The sequence below is a fragment of the Engystomops pustulosus genome, chromosome 2 (assembly GCF_040894005.1).
Source record: "Engystomops pustulosus chromosome 2, aEngPut4.maternal, whole genome shotgun sequence".
NCBI classification, from domain to species: domain Eukaryota; kingdom Metazoa; phylum Chordata; class Amphibia; order Anura; family Leptodactylidae; genus Engystomops; species Engystomops pustulosus.
In genome coordinates this window covers 221,647,908-221,656,290 of record NC_092412.1, presented here as the reverse complement: position 1 = coordinate 221,656,290, position 8,383 = coordinate 221,647,908, and positions in this window count along the sequence as shown.

Here is an 8,383-nt window from a genome sequence, read left to right as displayed (position 1 = left end):
ACCCCTCATCATCCATCCTAGTAAGGATAGGAGGTGTGAGAGCTATGGGTTAAGCCAAAGGTGAGTCCAGGGGGACAAGGGCAGGGAGTTGGGGCTACAAATCATCATTTGGGCCCTACGCCAGCACATTGCAATCGTTTGTAGGGGTAGCAGGACAGAGGATGGAGACTTGTACCGATACAGAAGATTGGTACGGGCTTCATATGATCCCATGAGGGCCCCCGCCAGAGCTGTAACGCATTTACTCTATCTATGTGAATCCATCAGTATATGTAGACTAGATGCAAAGCCAAATAATATTGGTACAGGTCAGGGGATGCTAACCCGCCTTGGGTTTTAGGTGCCTGCAGCAGAGCTAAGCTAAAGCATGGTGGGCCCTCCTGGCAATAGAAGGATATAAGAATGTTGTGTATGCACTTGAATAGGCTCTTAGGGAGCAAAACCGGACAGGCAATGAATAAGTACAAGAATTTTGGAAGAAATATCATTTTATAAATGTTAATGTGCCTGTAGAGTGAAAGAGGGAGTGTTGACCATGCATGCAGACGAGTCTGGGGAGCAGAAACTACAGGTTCTATGTTTAGCTCAGGGTATGACTGAATCTTATGAGAGACCTAGACGCCCAGATATTTAAAGCAGGACACCCCCTGGACTGGGAGGGGAAGATTGACAGACCCTGAGAGAGGAAATTAAGACATTTCCTTTAAAGGAAACCTACCGCTTGAAGTGGCAGGTATAAGAAGGAAATAACGAGCACCAGCTCAGGGTGAGCTGGTGCCGGAGCTTATTTTTGTTAGTGTTTTAAACCGCAGTATCGCGGTTTAAAAAACTTTTAAAACTTTATGGCCGAAGCTGCTTGTGTTTATGGCCGTGCCCGCGGCTCTCATTCACTTCCTATGTAGCCGCGTGCACGGTCGCGCGCATGGTGCGCCGAGCACGTACCTCCCTGCGCCGAAGCTGCTTCGGCCATACAGTTTAAAAAGTGTTTTAAACTGCGATATTGCAGTTTAAAACACTAACAAAAATAAGCTCCGGCACCAGCTCACCCTGAGATGGTGCTCGGTAGTTCCCTCTTATACCTGCCACTTCAAGTGGTAGGTTTCCTTTAAACAATATTTCTCTAGTGAACAGCAGAGAGCAGTACAGAACAGCTCATTTTGTCTGGATTCAGTTGCATCCACAATGCCTGTGGAATTATTGAAGGGTAAATTCCTCAGGTACTTTGCATTGTGTGCAGATAGACTATGGTACAGTTAATTAATGAATTGATTTGTGAGAGAATCAACCCTTGGATTATTGCCTTTTATTGCAAAAACTGCTTTGTATTACACTACTGCCACCCCTTTATACCACAAACAGTTCCTCTCCTGACCACGAGCTCCTGTCCTTCTCTCCCTCTGCCTTTGTTCATTATTTAAGGAGTTACACAGTAGTAATAATACACACAGAAATTTCACAGTACATGGATAATACACACATTGATGTCACAGTACAGGGGTAGTACACAGTGATGTGACAGTAGTGATAATACACACAGTGATGTCACAGTACAGGGATAATACACACAGTGATGTCACAGTACAGGGATAATATACACAGTGATGTCACAGTACATGGATAATACACACAGTGATGTCACAGTCAGGGCCGGATTAAGGTTGGTGGGGGCCCCAGGGCGCAAAATCTGGTGGAGGCCCCCACTGAGTGTAGTGTACATACACGTCCCCCTGCTTCCTTTCCACAATCCCAGCAGTAACACAGCTACATACAGCCGCCTCATCCTCAGTAACACAGCTACATACAGCCGCCTCTCCCCCAGTAACACAGCTACATACAGCCGCCTCATCCCCAGTAACACAGCTACATACAGCCGCCTCGCCCCCAGTAACACAGCTACACACAGCCGCCTCATCCCCAGTAACACAGCTACATACAGCCGCCTCATCCCCACTAATACAGCTACATACAGCGGCCTCATCCCCAGTAACACAGCTACATACAGCGGCCTCATCCCCAGTAACACAGCTACATACAGCGGCCTCATCCCCAGTAACACAGCTACATACAGCCGTCTCGTTCCCAGTAACACAGCTACATACAGCCGCCTCGTTCCCAGTAACACAGCTACATACAGCCGCCTCTCCCCCAGTAACACAGCTACATACAGCCGCCTCGATCCCAGTAACATATCTACATACAGCCGCCTCTCCCCCAGTAACACAGCTACATACAGCCGCCTCATCCCCAGTAACACAGCGACATACAGCCGCCTCGCCCCCAGTAACACAGCTACATACAGCCGCCTCATCCCCAGTAAAACAGCTACATACAGCCGCCTCGCCCCCAGTAACACAGCTACATACAGCCGCCTCGCCCCCAGTAACACAGCTACATACAGCTGCCTCGCCCCCAGTAACACAGCTACATACAGCCGCCTCGATCCCAGTAACACATCTACATACAGCCGCCTCTCCCCCAGTAACACAGCTACATACAGCCGCCTCATCCCCAGTAACACAGCTACATACAGCCGCCTCGCTCCCAGTAACACAGCTACATACAGCCGCCTCATCCCCAGTAACACAGCTACATACAGCCGCCTCATCCCCTGTAACACAGCTACATACAGCCGCCTCATCCCCAGTAACACAGCTACATACAGCCGCCTCATCCCCAGTAACACAGCTACATACAGCCGCCTTGTTCCCAGTAACACAGCTACATACCGCCGCCTCTCCCCCAGTAACACAGCTACATACAGCCGCCTCGCGCACAGTAACACAGCTACATACAGCCGCCTCGCGCCCAGTAACACAGCTACTTACAGCCGCCTCATCCCCAGTAACACAGCTACATACAGCCGCCTCATCCCCAGTAACACAGCTACATACAGCCACCCCATCCCCAGTAACACAGCTACATACAGCCGCCTCATCCCCAGTAACACAGCTACATACAGCCGCCTCATCCCCAGTAACACAGCTACATACAGCCGCCTCATCCCCAGTAACACAGCTACATACAGCCGCCTCATCCCCTGTAACACAGCTACATACAGCCGCCTCGGCCCCAGTAACACAGCTACATACAGCCGCCTTGGCCCCAGTAACACAGCTACATACAGCCGCCTCGCCCCAGTAACACAGCTACACGCAGCCGCATTGGCCCCAGTAACACAGCTACATACAGCCGCCTCGCGCCCAGTAACACAGCTACATACAGCCGCCTCGCGCCCAGTAACACAACTACTTACAGCCGCCTCATCCCCAGTAACACAGCTACATACAGCCGCCTCATCCCCAGTAACACAGCTACATACAGCTGCCTCATCCCCAGTAACACAGCTACATACAGCCGCCTCGGCCCCAGTAACACAGCTACATACAGCCGCCTCGGCCCCAATAACACAGCTACATACAGCCGCCTCGGCCCCAGTAACACAGCTACATACAGCCGCCCCGCCCCCAGTAACACACTACATACAGCCGCCTCACCCCCAGTAACACAGCTACATACAGCCGCCTCACCCCCAGTAACACAGCTACATACAGCTGTCTCACTCCCAGTAACACAGCTACATACAGCTGTCTCACTCCCAGTAACACAGCTACATACAGCCGCCTCACCCCCAGTAACACAGCTACATACAGCCGACTCGCCCCCAGTAACACAGCTACATGTTAACGTGTGCCCGCCAAGCTAGAGCGTGCCAAGCATATGTCTGGCGTGCTGGAGAGGAAGAGAGGTGATCGCAGCTCACCCCTCCCCTCTCCATAGAGAATAGAAACAGTGAGTGCTCATTGTGCTCACCGTATCAAGCCCAGGCTATAGAGTCCTATGAGGGAAGTATATCCGGTAGCAAATTTGCAGCCAGATAAACGTCCCACATACGTTCTTATGAATGTACCCTTACACAGACATGTTTATACAATTACACACATTTATACACTGATATATACACACCTTTATATACTTATATACACAGATAAAGTTCTAAACTCGTATACTTGCACCCATATATACACACACAAGTATACACTTATACACACACATTTATGCACTCATATACATTTATACACTAATACACAGCGTATATACAAACCCATAAAGTATATACACACATACAGCAAATACACACACACACATTCAGTATATAGAGCATATACATACATACCATATACCCAGCATAATATATAAAATTTAAATGTACACGCATATATATATATATGAATCTATACACAGTAGATGCATATATACCCATATACACAGTATATACACATAAATAAACAGTATAATCACATATACACAGTATATACACAGTAGATGCATATATATATACACCTATACACAGTATATGTACATAAATAAACAGTATTGTTGTTGTTGTTGTCTCGGCCATGCATGGCGGGGGATAGGCGGGCCAGCAGGCTGTCACCTTTGTGCCGGGCGGGGGCGGTGTCACCTGTGTGCCGGGGAGGGCCGGGGAGGCGAGCGAGAGTGGGGGCGGGAGATCGAGCAGGCTTTCTTTTTCAGGCGGGCCACCGGGGGGTTGGTTGCTCAGCCATGCATGGCTGGGGTGCATGGCTGGGGATAGGCGGGCCGGGAGGCAGTAACCTGTTGCGGGTGGTCCGCGAGTTGGAGGCGGTGTCACCTGTGCGAAGTGGGCAGCCTGGGAGGTGGAGGCGGTGTCACCTGTGACGGGGCGTCTCTGTCATGCGGGTAGGCGGTCACCCGTGTCTAGCGGCGGGGGAACGTTGGTTGCGATCTGGTGGGGGCCCCTAGGGGGGGCAAGATGGTGGGGGCCCCGGGGCTCGAGCCCCGGGAGCCCCGCCTATAATCCGGCCCTGGTCACAGTACATGGATAATACACACAGCGATGTCACAGTACATGGATATTACACACAGTGATGTTACAGTACAGGGATAGTACACACAGTGATGTCACAGTAGTGATAATACACACAGTGATGTTACAGTACATGGATAATACACACAGTGATGTCACAGTACAGGGATACTACACACAGTGATGTCACAGTACAGGGATAATACACACAGTGATGTCACAGTACAGGGATACTACACACAGTGATGTCACAGTACAAGGATAATACACACAGTAATGTCATAGTACAGGGATAATACACACGGGGATGTCACAGTACAGGGATAATACACACAGTGATGTCACAGTACAGGGATAATACACACAGTGATGTCACAAAACAGGGATACTACACACAGTGATGTCACAGTACAGGGATAGTACACAGTGATGTCACAGTAGTGATAATACACACAGTGATGTCACAGTACATGGATAATACACACAGTGATGTCACAGTACAGGGATAGTACACAGTGAAAATCAGCTCAGCAATAATACTGAGCAATGGGGCATTTACTAAGGGCTTTGCGACACACCTTTTTCAGACTGTGCTCGTTCATCAATGTTAAAATGGCTTGCACGGGTATTTAAGTAGTGGTTGCGCTGCAATTTTTTTTTGGCGCAGCTGCGCTGGCTTCCATGAGACACAATTTAGGGGCATGTTGTTGGACAGTCCGACTAATTCGGAGTTAACTTTCAAATTGTATCGCGAAGCACTTACATGCACCGGGAAGAAGAAGGTGAACTCTGTCGGACCTGAGCGGGGAAGCTACACATGCTGGATATTGGGCGCACATCCTAGTGAATCGCGACACAGTGCATTATAGTCGGTCAATACACTTTCTGTGAACTCTGGTGACCGGGTAAGTAAATGTGCCCCAATGTGTTTCCGGTTTAGATTTTACACTTGCAGTTCAGCTGATTTCTTCTCCTATAATGCTTTCTCTGTGTGTTTTATGTATAAAAATAGGTCCTTAGTGTGTTGGGGCAATTTAACGGTCTCTTTTCCGGAAAATCCACATTTTTCATGTGTAGTCATTGCTGTGCTCCAGAGATGACACACATCTTTGTTCTAAAGGAATAATATCTAATGAAACCTGCACTTTCCTGTCATTACTAAAGTAACATATTATTACTGAAATACGTTTAACCTGTTCAGCACTTTCTGAGAAGAAAGAGTGTCTACAAATACTAATTTTTGCCTGAATGTAGTATCTACGTGTACAACCAGCCTGCCTCTAGATCCACCTCAACAAAGCCAACACAGAAACAGCTTGTTGTAGAGTTACCAAAAAGTATATATCTGTCTTAACACCTTCATCACCAGTCAATGTAAAGTTCCGTCAACAGGGCATGAAGGGCTGGTGTCAGCCACTTTGCATTAACTGCCAGGGTAAAACCCAACCACAACACCTTAACAAAATGTGATGTACCTGTATGTCAAATTCCAGTAAAGGCTTTCTAGAGTACACATACACAATGGGCTGACACCCGTAATCGGTGCTTATGATGGGTTTCAACCCCTTAAGTGCCATCATAAAATGTGCCGCTGGCTGCTGCCATCTTTGATCTGTCGTGCCCCTTTGACGTCATCAGAGGCCGGTGGCCCGTTGCTATCATAGCCAGAACCCTAACACAGATTTCCTTGGCTGTCATATTAGGATCTGTATAAGAGCTACTGTAGTATTGTGGTATAGTATAAGTGACGGGACGCCTTAGGATTTCAGTACATTAGGGGGTATACAAATGAAGAAATGATGTAATATACTAAAGTTTTTAACAGGTGTGGAAAAAATACTGCAAATTTAGAGTCAGTTCACATCTCAGTAATTTCAACAGTTTACATGTATTATTTATTATCCAAGTGTGGAGGCTACGCAGAGCGGGTCTTTCCACTAAACGTCATCTCTGTATAATCTCCCTGTCTGGTTTTGGCACATAGAATCTGAAGCAAAAAATAAATTATTATTGTGGCCTTTTACACCATCCATAAAAGCCATTCATTTGAAATGTCCTATTGAGGCCCTTTCACTATACAGACAAATCACCCAACAACATATTTCAACTAGCACATTTTGGCCAATGTAAACAGATCCCTACGTCACCAGCATATGTGAGCTTTATGTTCAAACAGCAGCTTAATGCACTGAAAAAAAGAAACTTGCATAAGGTTCTAAACATTCTTGAAGATTGAATACATTGTGAGACACTGAAGGGGTTAACTGTGGATGGGCGGTATGTTTCCCCTAGGTTTTCCTATTATGCAAGGCCTGAGTGCTGAGGTTGTGTTGTCCAGCACCTTGGACACAGGTGATGGGAGCAGCCTAATCAGTCTGCATAAAGTGGCTGAGCAGAGCTGAGAGTGTGGTCTCTCTGGAAGGAGGCTGGAGAGCACGCAGCCTTGACCTCTGTGCCTGAAACAGCGAAAGTGTTTTGTTAGTGGTGAGTCAGAGAACCATTGTTTAGTTAGCACCCTGACGGGTAGGATATTATTTTGTTTTTTATGCCTGAATGTGAAGGCTGTTTTATTTTTGTTCCTGCTGAAATAAACGCAGGCGAGACCTGTTTTGGACTGTACTTTGGTGTCACTGTCGTTAACTGCATCTCAGCACCCCGCTACCACGATCTCTACTGGGCCAAATCTCCCACAACATATACAAAACTTTTTTTTCTTTGAGGAGATACTTCCAGTATTGCTTGACTACAGCTAAAAGTTGTACTTGGAGTGATTTGAAAATGCAGTTGACGCCCCCCCCCCCCCCTATGGTGTCTCACTGTCTGTGAGAAAGGGTTGAAAAAAATAGGACAAACATTTTTAGGACAAAATAAATTGCAATTTTTAAAGGGAACATGTAACCAGAGGGCCAACTTTAGTAGTGTCCAGGTTCACGGAGACATTATAAAGCACAATCCAAAAAGTTTTTATAAAATCAATGACTGGGTTAGTGAAATATAATATATTTTATTTCTTGAGTCCCATGGACATGTGCTGAAAGGGGCAGAGTCCCCCCAACCCCCAGAAAATTCTTGTTACCCCCCCCCCTTCCTCCTACTCTCACTGACTGCAGCAAACAATCTTGCAGGGTCAGCACCTAGTACTTGCCATACGCAGTGAATACAGGCCATCCATCTCTACTCTCCCTGCACATGCGCCACATAGAGCGGCAGCTTGCTTGGTAGTGAGGCGGGTACACAGCTCACTACAGAGTTTGCGTAACCTGCCAGGGCCTTACTGTTAAGCCTCTAAGCCTCCCTGTTGCCTCTCTATGAATGATTTGAATCTTGATGATGAGTATTTTTTTGAGAGGGGTGGGGACTGGGTAAATTTTAATATAATTTATTTCACTAACAATAAAAGTCATTGATTGTATAAAAACTGTTTTGGATTATGCTTTACAGTGTCTGCGTACACCTGAGCAGTACTAAAAACGGCACTAAAGTTCCCTTCAAAGTAATAAACTTTTTGAAAGCACCTTTTTTTAAAACTCTTCCCCA